This window comes from Megascapheus bottae, unplaced genomic scaffold (assembly GCF_031878675.1).
Source record: "Megascapheus bottae isolate mThoBot1 unplaced genomic scaffold, mThoBot2.hap1 HAP1_SCAFFOLD_40, whole genome shotgun sequence".
Lineage (NCBI taxonomy): Eukaryota > Metazoa > Chordata > Mammalia > Rodentia > Geomyidae > Megascapheus > Megascapheus bottae.
The window spans coordinates 3390115-3406005 of NW_028327715.1; the positions used below are offsets into that span (position 1 = coordinate 3390115).

Sequence of the window (15891 nt, forward strand, 5' to 3'; positions counted from 1 at the left end):
CCTTTCCAGGAGCTGAAGTGTTTTAGCTGATGACACATTTGTCAGGCCAATGAGGGAAATGTTGCAAAGGCTGAGGGTGAAATTTCCTGCACAGCATTGTGGCGCTGCTCTCTGCACATAGTATCCTAAAGCCCAGAGAAGCTGTCTTACCTCCACATTGTATCCTTGTTCTCCTATTATCAGGATGAGTGAATCATTATAAAGTAGAGGCGTGCACAGTGAACTATATTAAAGTAATGCAAAATCAAGGATCTAGTCAAACTTTTTGTTTCAGGTGTGTGTGTGTGTGTGTGTGTGTGTGTGTGTGTGTGTGTGTGTGTGTGTGTGTGCTGGTCTTGGGGCTTGACCTCAGAGCCCAGGCACTGTTCCTTTTGCTCAAGGCTAGCACTCTACCTCTTGAAACACAGCTCAAAGTTCAGGCGGGTTTGCATGGCTAATGGAGAAGTCTCACCTACCCAGGCTGGCTGGAAACCAAGGTCCTCACAACTCAGCCTCCTGAGCTGCTAGGTGACAGGTGTGACACAGGCACCAGACACAAGAAATTTGAATAGCAGTTGCATTTTATTCTTGCATAGTCTGGTAGAGTATATTAAGCAGCCCACAGGGGATGTATCTTAGATGACCATGCTCTCACTGTTGGTAATGGGGTGGCCCTCTCTGGACTCTGGCTGTCATTGTCCCGTGTTTGCTGCTCATACATCTCCCCTTCACAAAGTGACCTTCCAGCACTTGTCAGATGTCCACCCATCTTTCAGTAGGACCCCACACATGAACTTTCTCGAGGCCAGACATGAGAACTGAGAGGTCTTGTGTCTGGGACACAAGAACGAAGACTATTGCCTTCCATAATATTTGAGTCTCTGTCTCCTATATCACTGGGAGATCGTGAACTGAATGGAACTAATCTGAAGGGAAGAAGCAAAATGAAATCCTGTTCGTTCATGTCTAGTATCTCATGTAATCTTGCTCCACAGTAAGCCATCAGTGGGGAATAAATGGACACATAAATCCATCCATGTGAATTGTAAGTCATTTTCTTTATGATATATGTTCTTCCAAATTAATCAAAGTAGGATATGAAATAGAAATTGAACAGTCAGGTAATCCCATGTATGGAGACAGTAATTTGGAACCAGATACTGAGGAATTTGGTGACCAGAAGGATCACACTTTGAAAGAAGCATGGAAAAAACTTTAGTGAGACCCCTGTCACCTTGAAAAACTAGTTGAGTAGGGTCTTGGATGTCTACTCTGAGGGTAGAATGTGATAGCCTCCTAAAGCATGGGCCACCAGCCCACAGTCCAAATCACACAAAAGGAGAATTTAGACATCCATTTGAATGAACAGACCTGGGACACCTTGTCCCTGAGCCTCAGGCTTTTCCCAGACTCTTCTTGATGAAGTAGCTCACCAGCACTGTGGCCTCTGCTGGTACTCAGCATGCACCTCGTGAGGGCTGCTGATCTGGACCCTTGCAGGTGGTCCAGGAGGGTGATGCACACCACCACAACTGCCAAACACAAAGACCCTGTCAACCCCAAGGGCCAGATCTCTAGCTTCATTCACAAGAATCAGACCAAGCAGGGAGCTGGGAGCCTCAGCCTGTGCATGCCCTAGGCAAGTCTGCTATGTCCACTCTGACTCAGGAGAGGATGGGAGATGAAGCAAGCAGGGAAAGCTACCATGGTTGGCTCAGGAACTCTAGAAGCTTTGCCCTTACAAGCATCACCTTGTCCTAGGTCTCACCCACCTCTTTCCTCGCTTCTAAAAGAAAAGTCCTACTACGCCAGGGACCTACATGGCAAGACGAGGCATCAAACTCTGAGTTCATACCTTAGCCTATCAGAAGGAAATAAGTTAATGTCTTAGCCAATTGCAAGGCAGGCTCTCACCTGTTCTGTACAGGCTAGAAGGCTAAGGTGATTTGACCAAGGGAAGACTATGGGGACACCAATGATGCTGTCACCATCACACATTTTCCCCAAGGCTGCAAGGGTATCAGCTCAGTGTGACACTGACATGTGAGCCCAGTGCATAAAAGCCAAAAACATAGATTTGGGTGGGATAGGAAGAGGTGGCCTGGACTTCAGGATTGGCCAGCAAAGCAGAGATGGTGGAAGAAGGATGCCCCGAGGTTATCATGTACCTGCTTACAACAAAGGCCACACATACTCCACATGGCTCCAAACACCGAAGATTCCATCTCGATGTTTCAGATGGCAGATGGGTGGGCAGCTTGAAGGGAGGCCTGCCTGTCCTTTTGCATGTAGGAGCAGAGGGCACCAACCAGGCGTCCTCTTCCTGCAGCACAGACATGGGGACTCTGTATTGTCAGCTGCTACCACACGGTGGCGCTCTGCCCACACCGACCATGGATGCAGGGGCGGCTCCCCAGCTCCTGCCTGCTCCTAGCATGGCTCCTAGCCACTGTTATCTCCACCAGGAAAAGACTGAGGTGGGGTGACAACCAAGGTGCTAACAGCCCACCCTGGACATCCTCAGAAGCAGAATCAGGGAAAGGAGGGGCTCTTGTCTCTAGATTTCACTCCCCCCCACACACACCACGCACCTTCATAGAAGTCCAAAGTGCACATGGTGTTTCCCACCACAGTAGTGAGCTTGCTCAGGTCTGCAGCACCAGCTCCTGCACCAGCTGCTCATCCAGGTTGGTCCTTCGAATGACCCGTTTCCCCAGGACAAGCTGCTCAAACTCCGGCTTGAAGCAGGCATCCACTGCCTGCCTGGTAATGACCATGGCGCCAGCAACAGACCTGAGGAAGAAGCAGATGTTCACAGCTGTGCTGGAGGCTCAGGCAGGGCACAGCACAGATCAGGGAGAAAAGACCAGGATCCATCACAACTCGGAATCCTAACAACTTAGGAGAATGAGATAGAACGATCATCATGCAAAGCCAGCTGGGGCAGACAAAAAACTACAATGGAGGTGGGGCTCAAGTAGTAGATTGGCATCCTGAAGAAAATAAAAAGCCAAGTGAGAGTTCAAGGCCTGGAGTTCAAGCTCCAGTACCAGAACAAAAGTAATTGAGTGAATGAATGAATGAATGCTCTTTGAAATGATCAATTCACATGCAAACACTGAAGAAAACATACAAAAGCTCCAAGAAGTGGTGTGGCTAGATTGATAGAGGACCACCTCTCTGTGGGTTAGAAAAGAAAGCAGACTGAAAGCCAGGGCTCTGAGTTCAAGCCCTACTACTGACACAAAACAAAATGAAGACCAGAGAACCGTGTCCTGAATTGTCCCTGCAAATGTATGGTCATAGCAGTGAAAAGTCCATAAAAAAGGCACTGGATCTCCATCAGATGCTGATTCTTCTAGGGTGCAGCCTCCAGAAGTGAGAACTAAATGTCTATTATTTATAAGCCATGCTGACTTCAGTTTTCATAGCAATTCGAATATACTTCTTCCTCGAATTATTATTTGTTTTCATCTTTGTGCTCAAAGTTGCACTTGAACTCAAGCTCTCACTTGGCTCTTTCACTCAAAACTGGAACTCTGTCACTCAATCCACACACACTTCCTCGTTTTTGCTGGTTAATTGAAAATAGTCTTACAGACATTTCTGCCCAAGTTTCACATGTGAGAATTCAGTGAGTCACAGGTGGAATTAAGATTATTAAACATGTATAGACTTTCTTTTTAAAAAATACATTTTCTTCAAGAGCTTAAATATACGTGACTGTTATTATTTATGTATTATGCTTTTCACTCTTGTATTGCCCTTTGGTTAATCTTTTATTGTTACATTATTCCACTTTGGTACCTGGTGAATTATCTAGATGTTTACCTATTTATTTGAAATAATAGGGGAAAAATGAGGAGGTGTGGGAGGGAAATGGGGACAAAAACATAAGAAGGGATATCAATGTGTGAGAAGTAATGCACCTTTGATCTGGCGAATATAACTGTAACCCCTCTATACAATGAAATAAAAAATAAAAAATACATTTGCCTAAAGAACAAAGCAGAACAATCTACACCATGTCTACATCATATAAGGTAAGGTGGGACAACACTAAAGTAAGTCAGTTTATATCGCTCTAACACCAAGTCTCCCTCATTTGTCATAATCAGTAGAAACCTTGGGCTTTCCTAGCAGAGATTTACAATAGAACAAAATCTAGAGATATTAGGCCAAATAGTATGACACTAAATGTAAGGACCTCCAGGATAAGCCATATAATGAGTGACTGATGTCCTTAATGTACTATGTTATCTCTCATCTCTTTTGCCATCCCTTGGTTAACTCATATTCTTACAATATTTCACCTTGTTATCTGATATATTTTATATGTGCTTAATTGGATATTTGAAATTGGATAAGGAAAGGGGGAAATCAAGATAAGCGGGGGGGGGGGAGAGTGGGAGGGAAATGAGGACCATGTCATAAGAAAGGGTATCAATGTTTGTGAAGTTATACACGTTCAGTATGGTGAATATAATGTAACCCTTCTATTAATCACAATGAAAAATAAAAACTAGCCTGTATTTGTCCATTAAGTTCATTTGGTTGACAGTGCCATTCAATTCTGATATTTCTTCGTTCATATTTTCAGGCCAGGAGTGGTCTGGGTATCCTGCCTGTTGGAGACTGAGGCATCACCACTCCCCACTAACACTAGGTTGGACTTCATCTGCACTAGCAAATGCAGTGCTGTTTGCTTCATTAGTTTAGATGCACCAACAGGAGAGCTACATGTGTGAAAATTGTTACCTCTTCTTAAGAGATCATTTTCTTTATTAATATGAAGTGATATCCCCATGTTTCTTTTAGTTTGCTCCTGTAATTTTCATATTCCATGTTGTGTATGTTCAGTGCTTGAAATATAGAGTATCTAGTCCTTCTTTTTCCTGATCTTGCCTCCTGTAGGCATCTGAATGGAAAACTCACTTCACCTGGAGAGTCAGATACCTGCCCAAAACCATTGAGAACACCCAATGAAAAGGAAAAACGGGTTATATTGCCTCATGGTTCAGGTCAATGTATCTGTTGGCTATATTGCTCTGTGCACAGTACATCAAGAGAGTTGAAAAAGAGGCCTATGGTATATTGTATATACTTTACTTGTTTAATTAATAGAGAAGGAATGGGGAAACACAAAATGATTGAGTAGGGGTTGCGGGAAGAAAAATGAGAAAACAACATAGGAAGGGGAATCAGTGTTCGAGAAGTTATGTACCCAATGTGTGAAGAATGTAACTGTAATCCCCCATCCATCTCCCTGACATTAGAATACAATTAAAAGGGGAGGCCTAAGTACCTCACAGTGTCTGGAAGAGATACAGAGAGAGAGAAAGAGAGACACACACACACACACACACACACACACACACACACACACACACAGAGAGAGAGAGAGAGAGAGAGAGAGAGAGGGACAGAGAGACAGAGACAGAGAGACAGAGAGAGACAGAGAGACAGAGAGGCAGAGAGAGAGACACAAGACCCCCTCATCCCAATATCCCGTTTAAGGGCACACTCCCAGTGACTTAATTTCTTCCCTCACTCCTCAATTACCCCAGTACTGAGGACCAGTGGAAGAACATAGACCTGAGTTCAAACACTGAGCCCCAAGAAAGCATTGGAAAAACTTAATGCCATGTGTTGATGGGCTATACCAGGTCCGTCATGGACGTAGAGAGGAAAAGTATTCCAGACCTGATTGAGGCTCACGACAAGCAGCAGAGAGGGGAATCCTAGGGAGTGGAATGGCATCATCACTGCTTGCATTTTCCTCGGCAGGCCACGCGAAGGTCTATGACATAGAGTCCATGAAAGGACCTTCAGATATTGGCCTGTCAGGAAGGTCACGACAACCACAGTGGGTCCAGCAGTTGAAAGGAAAAGGAGATGTGATACACAACAATGAAAATTCATTATAGAAACCAGGCGCCAATGAGGAGCAACTGTAATAATAGCTTCTCAGGGGCTGAGATGTGGAGACTGAGGTTCCAAGCCATCTCCAGAAGAAAAGTTCCTCACACTCAAAGATCAAATGCAGAAGAGTGGCTGAAGTGACAGAGTACCAGCCTGCCGGGGCCAGCCGGCAGCAAACCAGGGTTCGCGGATTGGGATTCCTGAAATAGGGGCAAGGACTAGGAAAAAATAGAAGAGAGACAAACAGATGGAGTTCGGGAGGACTACAGCCCAAGTCAGCAGTCCAAGAAGACTGTGAGCTCCAGACTGCCGCCTAAGAGACTCTCTCGTTTATTTTAAGTTCCGACCTTAAATACTCTTCTTAAAACTAGGGAGTTGCCAGAGGCTACATTCATACAAAATACTAAACAAATCACATATAGGATAAATGAGAAAGGATTAACATTGCTTAAAGTCATCATGATAAGAACTGATTGACATTGCTTAAAGTCATCATGATAAGAACTGATTGACATTGCTTAAAGTCATCATGATAAGAATTACTTCCTTGTGTATACAGTTGTGTAGGTCCAAGGTCAGGTCCAAGGTCATTGACCCCACAGTCGGTCCCCAACACCAGCCTGGAGCCAAGAAGCTCAGGGACAGTGCCCAGAACCAGAATGTAAGCCTCACAACTGGCACCAGGAAAAAACATAAACATTAACCACTTCATATCTGTCTTCCAAGCTCCACTGGAGACATAAATAGGAGCATCCCAGTCCAGAGGTCAATGTGGATGAGGGGACAGGAAGGGACAGGTGTCCAAGGAATATCATAGGGCCTGGAAATGACATCACCTTTCCAAGCTGAAATACAGTGTCCCCTAACCCACTGGTGATAGCCACATATTTGGAGGAAATCAAATTTTCCTAACTCCATCAGACAGACATGCTTTAGCCAGGCCTCAATCTCAGGGCCCTATGAGAACCGGCTTGTGGTTGTAGACTGCGAGAATCTGTCAGTGGCCAGAGCATACTGGGTTGAGCCTCAGTGCTTTTCTGTTTGCAGCTTGGGACATTTTGGAGCTTTGGCCCTGAGGCCTGTCCACTGGGCATCCCATAGAATCTTTATGGTTCCTCAAATTTCCATTGCCCTGTTCTATCTCTTTGAAGTCATCAGCTTAGTACACTGGAAATTGTGGTAAGAGGTTTACAGGACTGGGCACCAGGAGGTACAGAGCCCATCTGTATCTCCTCTAAGGTGGTGTGGGAGAGTAGTATTGAACAGTTGCTGAAACACTGAATGAATGAGGTCATGCTCAGGACTAGCAAGTGGTGAGAAAAGGGGTCATCTGGGGAGGGTGTGTCAGAAGGAAGGGCTCAACTGAAGGGACCTCCACAGATGACCTCACTTCCTTCACTGTGGAACTTAGAACCTTGGTATCCCGGCACCCACAGTCAACACAAGCCCCCAACTGCTCACTTGTGTGGCTAGCAGACCTTCAGGAAATGTTTGCCAGATTTTTCTCAAATGGGAGAGGCTCGGGCCTCATTGAAGAGCACAGAGGTTGCCTGGCCCACATGTGTCCAAACAAGGCCAGGCCTGGCCGTGGACGCTTCTGGAGATGTTGTCATTGGACCCCACAGGTGACATGGGGAGGTTCAGGGCAGTGAGAGTCTGGGTAGCTGAACATATGGAAATTTCCTGGTCATTAACGGCTCTCCTCTGTGTGTGTGTGTGTGTGTGTGTGTGTGTGTGTGTGTGTGTCTGTGTGTGCATGTGTGTGTGCTTGTGTGTATGTGTGGTTAATAATTCTTTAAGTAATTCACCTGACTCTGTGTTTGCATATTCCATGTGCCTTTTTTTTAGCATACAGCTGTTAAGTATACTTTCTCAATAGTCATGCACATGCTTACTAAATGAATGACAAACAAAAATCAGAGATGTGTACTCATATTCGTTGACTCTCTGGCTAATCAACACTCGTGTAAACATGTGATGACACAACACTCAGGATGAAACATAAGGAATATGCTTGGTCTCAAAAGGGAAGGCCAGGTGAAAGTCATCCTAAGGGAACACAAACATTGCCAGGGGCTAAGTTCTTTTGGCTAGAGTCCCCTCAGCTTTCCTGTCTCAGGTTAGTACTATACCGCATGAGACACGTTCCTATGGTACCACGTGGATACTTGGACTTTAACTCTCACAGAATTTCCTCCATAGGCTGCCTTTGAATCTCCTTGACATCTCAGACTCCAGAGTAGCTAGAGTGCAGGCATGAGCCACTGTCGCTGAGCCTGTTTCTTTCATCTTAGTAAAGAAAAGAACAAAGCATGACAGGACGGTTGATTTTTGGATTGTTTGTTTGCTTGTTTCTTTTTCACTTATGCATTGAACTCAAGACCTTATTTGTAAGATAGAGAAGCCATGAGCCTGTAAACCTTAATCACAGCTCATTTTTCAACAAGTGGACTCCTTGTTAGTGCATTGTTGAGTATGGAGGATACTCAATGAGATAAGAGTACCTTGCTCCAATCCTCCTTATGAATAGTGGTCATCCCATAGGCATGAGGTTCAAGAGACCCGTGGTCACTCACCCACACAGGACTGCAGCCTCTCAGAAAATGTCACTGGAATTGCAGAGAACATACACTGGACTTACAACACATGGTATTCCATTTAAATGCACAGGGCCGGGAATGTGGCCTAGGGTTAGAATGCTTGCCAGGCATGCACAAATCCCTAGGTTCAACTCCTCAGTACAACAGAAACAGGAAACCCTGGAAAGAGGTGCTGAGAAACAAGAGGTAGAGCCTTGGCCAGAATCTCTAGGAAACACTAAACCCCAAATAACTACTCCAAAAAAGCAGGCAGTGACCCTGTGGCTCAAACGCTAGAGCTCTAGCCATAGGAAAAAATAATAAAGTTTAAGGACAGCTCCCAAGCATGTATTGAAAGATATCCAGACTGGTGAAAGAAAATAAAAATTATATTTGGCAATTCAGTCTAGGCTTCTGACAATTATTTACATATACCCATAGAAGAGGGAGATGCACAAATATATAAGTATATATAAGTGTGTGTGTGTGTGTGTGTGTGTGTGTGTTCTCAAGAAACTCAAGGGTATGATGTAACATAGTGGAGATAGAAAGCAGCTGCTCTATGTAGTCGAGAGTTCCAGTATCCCTAGATCTAATGACTCTCCTCAGTGTGTAGGCCTTCCACTGTTAAAGAAGCTTCATTCTTGTACAGATGTTCCATGTCTGATGATGTCCTGTACTGCTGACTTCTATGCAGTCCAATAATTGCTAGAAAAGTGATTTCACTGCAGAAAATGGACAAACATATTTCTGAATTCAAATAATGCCAATGGGGCTAATAGGCCTCAAAGGAGTATGTCACCAGATGACCATGAAACTCACATTCAAGAAGCTGCACACAGAACATTCTCCAACAATGATCCACTGCTAGGATGCACAAATAGCCTAAACAAATACCAAACATGCACATCATTCCTCATATCTGGCTGAATGTGCGGTTTCTATGAGGTTACACCATAAAATAGACTTCTGATTCAAACCAATAGAAAGAGATAATGAAGAACACTGCATATTAATTATGGCAATGATCTAAAGGGAAAACACCCAAGAAGAGGTAAATAAACATTGATGCACAAACGAATGAATCAACTATGTACACTTTAAAACACTGTTTTGAGGCTACCTAAAGACGATGGATCCATTCAACAATAGATGTTAACAATCTACTCTCAGCAAAGTAAATGTTAACCCAACTAAATCATCTGTGAAGATCAGGCTGAAACATATGACAAAACAATTACCCCATATTCTAATCTGTTTGCCACATATATATATATATACATATATAAAAAATAGATAGGTACATATACGTACTCAGAAACATATCTCTATGAACGACACTGTATAGAAAAACATTTTTTTCTTGTGGGGTTTTGCTGATTCTGTTTTCTTATTTCTTTCTGTACACTTGTTTTGGTGTCTATCTTGGGTAGGAACATAGAACTCAGGACAAAAGTGTGAAAATGTTCATCACTGATGTTCAATAGACATTGTACTGAAAGACATCTAGACAAGTCACATGTAGAAGCAGAAGTAGGAAACTGATAGTTTGCGGAAGGAATGACACTGGACCAAAGGAAAAGAACTCAATACATATCCTATGTAACTGTAACCATTCTACGCATCTGTGAAAATAATGTAACTTCTTTACATAGGGATAAAAATCACAGTGAGAGCCTGGTTGGTGCTGGTGGGAGGCTGAGATCAGAGATCATGGTGCCTGTGCAGAAAAGTCCCCATGAAATGTTCCTGCCACATAGCCACTGGAGCTTAAAGCTGTAGTACTCTAGCTTTAGGCAAAAAGAGCTCTAGAACAATGTCCAGGTCCTGCGTACAAATTGCTAAAGACAGGAAGGGCAAGATTGGAGACCTTGACAATACCCAGGTGCTCATGGGATCCAAGCTATGTGACCGCAGCTGGGAGAGCCTGCGGGCTGCATGGGTTCCTCTGCAAGCTGGAGGAAGGAGGGGTCCAGTCCTCCACCTCACTCCTGAGGGCAGATGTCCATTCAGTCTCTCAGGCCCCTGCCAAACTCTCGAGGAACAAGTGGGAGAATGTGGGGGGAGCGATGAAGACACCAGGAAGACAGCAGAAGCACACGTGTGTCCAGGAGCAGGTTAGAAAAGAGGTCCCTGTGGCTGGAGAGACATGACACAACACACTTCCCAGACCAGGAAGTGGCCGCACAGGTCCATACTGAAATACAGTGTTCCCCAAACCCACTACTGACTGCCACAAAATGAGGAAGTCACAACTCCCTTGCACCCACACTCAGGCAGGCTCTACCCAGGTGTCAATCCTGCGGTCCCAGTAAGGAAGGGGTTGTGCCCTGTCTAGACAACAACTGTGTATCAGGGACACAGCACCTTGGCCTGAGCCTCAGTGATTTTCTACTTGCAGCATGGCAACTGGTGAGACTTGACCCTGAAGCCTGACCACTGGGGAGTCCATAGCATCTCTCAGGAATCTTCATCTTAAGGTTTCCCTTTCGTGTCTTAGAAGACAAGTGAGGAGCAGAGTGGGACTTGAGAGAAAAGGGGTTTAAGTTTGGGTCCCATGAGGCTGAGAACCCAATTGTGTCTCCTCCAGGGTGGTGTGTACTCCACACAGGTCTACCCCAGGACCATAGAACTGAGGTACTGGGGTAACACTGGACAGCAGTGTCCTGCTCAGAGCCTGCACAAGGATAGAGAAGGGGATCTTTGGAGAGGGTGTGTCAGAAGGAAGGGGTCAATTGAAGGGACCTCCACAGATGACCTCATTGCCTTCACAATGGAACTTAGAACCTTGGTATCCCAGCACCCACAGTCAACACAAACCCCCCAAAACTCACTTGTGTGGCTAGCAGACGTTCAGGAGATGTTTGGCAGTTTCTCCTCAAATGGGAGAGGCTCAGGCCTCATGGAAGAGCGCAGAGGGTTCCAGGCACACGTGTGTCCAAAGAAGGCCAGTCCTGGCAGTGAAAACTTCTGGATCATTGGACCCCACAGGTGACATGGAGGCCCAGGCCAGTAAGTGGCTGGAAAGCCCACCACATCTAAGTCTCCAGTCATTACCAGCTCACTTCTCCCCCTGTGTATTTGTGTGTGTTTGTGTGTGTGTGTGTGTGTGTGTGTGTGTATGTGAGATAGAGCGGGGGGCGAGGCAGACAGACAGACAGACACAGACACAGAGAGAGGCATACAGACAGACAGAAAGACATGGAGACAGAAGGAGTGACAAAGAGTGACGAGAGTAAGACAGAGAGAATGAGAGAGACAGGGAGAGAGGTACAGAGACAAAGACAGCAAGACATACATAGAGAGAATAGGAGGTTATTTTAATGTAATTCCCTGGACTGTATGTCAGAGTCCTCTTTGGTTCCCTAGTTTCAGCTTAAACTATTCCCCTGGTCCCACTCCAGGATGAAGCTCCAAGCCAGGACGAGGGCTGCAGGGCAGGCACCCTGCAGCAGCTGGTGGAACACTTGGTGCCTGCCCAGCTCACCGGGAAACACTTCTTCATCTCCACCTTCCTCTCCACTTACGGAAAATTCACCAGCACCGAACACGTCCTGGACCTGCTCTTCCAAACGTGAGTACCAACTGCAAGCGCAGTGGACTCTTTTTCTCCACGGGACCCTGGGAATGACCTGCACAACTCTCAGGGCTACTCTGATCCTGTGGAGTGGGGGTGGGCAGAGAAGCATCTTAGGTTATGCCAGGGCCATGGGAAATGCCTTGTGTGCTCCCTAGTAGTGTTGGCTCAGCCCTGTGACCTTCTTCCTCAGGGCACAGCTTTCTGCCTCCAAGCTCTGAGCCCTCAGACAAAGCAGACTTTCCCTGTTTGGAGAATGGTTCCTCAACTACATGTAGACAGAGCAGGGATAGCTGAAGGCAGAGTGAGAGACCCTCGGCCCACAGGATTCTCAAGGGAGAAAAGGCTTGTCCCTTTCCATTGCACATTGGTTGAAGCCCCTATGGGTCTGGACATGTTTGTAGGCAGAAAGCACAAATAAGACACACTGTTGCAAGCCGGATAAAACACAGGAAGAGACAGCCAGTAACTGTCCAATTCCTCCACAGGTTCAGTAGAGGTGAGGCCTTCAAGGACTCCTCTACACAGGATGAAATCCTGCCTTTCTCCAGCCAGGATGGCATGCCACAGGACAAACTCAGAAAGTGAGTGGACTTTGCTCTCAAAGGAGGACATCTGTGTGCACAGTGGAGCCAGGTTTGACTGTAGCGTGGTGAGCAAGCTCAGGATCCCAGAGATCTTGACGTTCTCACCACAGGGTTGAAGTATGGCACATGTATGCAAGAGGAGGTTGACCCATGACCGGCAATGCTGTTGGGAGAGCTGAGCCCTGTGCCAACCCATCCTCTCCACAGCCCCTGATGCCCAGCCTTGCCTGTCCTCACCATGGCCTCGCAAACAGGATTAGAGCATTGATGTCATGTTTTAGGACTCCTACTGACCCTAGGAAGGCTGGCAGAGTAGAAGGCCTGGCTGGGTCACCAAGAGAACAGTGAGGTGAGGAGTTAGCCCACGTGTGGCTCTTGGAACGGAGGCAGCAGAGTCACCAGTGGATGTGCACCAGCAGCCAGTTCATGCCAGGCATACAACAGACCCCATGGAGACTCCATGCAGTGGGGAGGGATTGGAGAGCTGCAGGAGTATGGGGAGCTCCCTGGAGAGGGGACAGTTGCTCATCCCATGATTGGGTGCTGGCTCCCTGGAATTCCCTTCAATCCCTCCTTGGTCCTGAGCACTATCACTACCTCCACCACCAAAGAAGCTTGGCTTGGGGAGATACTGATGTCCATGTTTTAAATGAGTGCTGAGAGTGTCTGGGGTAGCCGCTGGCCAGGTTTCTGACTCTGCTGCCCACCATCTTCCCCTAGTGCCCTCTCTTCTATCCTGGACATGTGGCTGGACGAGTACTGGGAGGACTTCTGCCAGCCTGCACACGTTGCCTGCCTCAAGCAGTTGCTGGCTCACCTGAAGAGGCACATGACTGGCACACACGTGGAGAGCCGTGCACAACTGCTCCTGGCTCAGATGGAGGCCCAAGAGCAAAGCCAGACACAGCCTGATGGTGTGGAAACTGGGTGGGAAGGCAGAGGAAAGAGGCGGGATGAATGTGGGCCATCAGAGGGTGGAGAAGGCTCTAATATAGGCCTTCTGCCAGGAAGAAGAAACACGCTGGAACATAGAGACTGTGCAGAGAAGTTGAAAATGAGGATGTGTAGAGGGATCAAGTTGGGGAAGTCAAAGGGAAGAGGGTCTTTATTCTCTTTTCAAACACTCAAGACAAATCCTCATAGATGGGGACCAGCAGTAGAGTCAGCTTCAGTCACCATGACCGGTAGGGAAATTTGATTCAGAGTGCAGATCTTTCCCGAAGAGAGGGTGGGAATGTGAATTGGGAGAGGAGAGCTTCCTGTGAATGAGTGTGGACAGTTATGAGAGCCACAGCACCCTGATGCACTGAGGCTTCCCAGAGCAAAGCCTGGTGAATGGTCTTCCCCTGGGCATCACAGCACAGCCCTCCACTCTCCTCATGCTCTCCCTGGCCAGGAATATGTAATCATGGAGCAACGGAAGCAGCTACAGGCAAGCTGCAGCTATGAACACATCACCCCAGAGGAGAAGTTTCTACGCTGGTTCAGAGACCTGGAGAGGCTCAGCGAGGAGGCCAGGTGAGCTGGGAGGCAGTAGGACAGGGAGAGTCGCCTGTCACTGGGATGTGGTGCCATCCTGAGTGTCACATGTCTGGACTTGAGGACTTACACTCCCTAGGGGCAGTGACCAGGTGGGTGGCAGGCTCAGAATTGAAGCAGACTCTGGGAGGTCACAAGCTTCAATTTAGTCAGCTCACCTCATACCCCTTGCCTAGCTATGACCTGTCATGTACACTGGAGCCCCTGGTACAGAATGACACTGCAAGTCCTCCAACCAAGAAGCGCTTCAGCATCTGGAAGGCCTGGAAGAAGTATGGACCTGAACACTGATGGGCAAGAGCCAGGGAAGATGATGGGATGGTGTGGGAATGAGAAAGGCTGTGGATGAGACATTTCCATTGAGAAGCCAGGTGTGGCACTCAGTTCTCTGGGGTGTCTGCGCCTCTGCTTACTCTGAGTTCTGGCTCTGTGATTCATCCATCACATAAGGGAATGGGAAAACGTTAACTGACCCAGATCATGGAGTGGAGAATCAGGTCCCCAGTGTTTGAGGTCGAGGGTCTTGTGTGTGTCCTGAGAGAAGTTCCTTCAGTAAGCTGACCCCTCTCTAAAGCCACCAGACCCAGAGTGCTGAAATTAGTACCAGTGGCAGCTCCCAGTTGAAAGTGATGGACCAGGACAAGAGTGGCCCTGAGATGAGCAGCACAAACACCACTGCAGTGCAGTCAGACAGCAATGTGCAGTCAGCTCCCTCCTCCAGCTCCTCCCCAGAGCTCATCAGGAGCATCTCACAAACATCCTCAGGAGACCCGAAAAAGGTGACTTCCTGTCTTGCCCATAGTCCTGCTTTCCAGTGCCTGAGAGGAAAGCCCTAGACCTGGATGGAAACCTGGACTTCTCCTGATGTTGCTGTCATCCACAGGTCCAGGGATCCTCCTCCCAGTCCACTGGGGTGACCAGCTTGGCCTCTGCCAGCCAATCCTCACCCACAGACACCAGCACAATGGACACCAATTCAGCCAACACTCACAGCGGCACCTCAGGGCAGAGTAGTGACAGCTCATCCGTGCCTCCCCATCTCAGGAATGTCTAAGGCAGGGTGCTGCAGATGATGGAGCTAAAAGATCTGCTCAAAATTAAACTCCTCACAGGAGACAGAGATGTCTGCTCTTCTAGCTACTTAACTGGGCAGATGACATTCAGAGCCCCTCCTTCCTCATGCTGGGTCTGGTGTCTGCATCTGGTTCAGTCCTCTCACCAACAGGAAGGAGAATGGGTGTCATGAGCAGTCATCTGGGGAGGCAACGACTTCCTCTCTCCTGGACTCTCAGTGTTAGGGGAGTTGATCAAGGCTCCACGGGGTGTTGTTCATCACTGCATCCTCCAACTCACCCCAGACCTGGCTAGGAGCAGGCACTGGGTACTTGGCTGGCCCCTCCCTTGCCTGGGGTTTCTGGAGTTTATTGTGTATTCCACTAAATCTCAGGCGTCCAAAATTGGAAAGCAGATCCAGGAAGAGCTGGTAAACTCTACTAAGAATACTAAATAACCAACTTCAATGCATGGACTCCTCTTCAGGAAGGAAGAGTTAAAACACACCCATGACACCCCATGGCATTTCTCATGTTTAACACTGAGATGGTTCCACCGAAGTCCTGGATACTGACTTCAGGGAGGGACCTCTGGGACCCAGTCCTCAGGGCCTGTTTCCTTATCCAACCCAGGTGACCAACCAGGAGAAGACCCG

At 47.2% G+C, this 15891-nt stretch overlaps 1 pseudogene; it reads right to left on the reverse strand.

The window, feature by feature from the left end:
• Nucleotides 1–1373: 1373 nt before the first annotated feature.
• The window catches only part of LOC150039360 (uridine phosphorylase 1-like), a 56158-nt pseudogene continuing 41640 nt past the window's right edge, over nt 1374–15891 (reverse strand).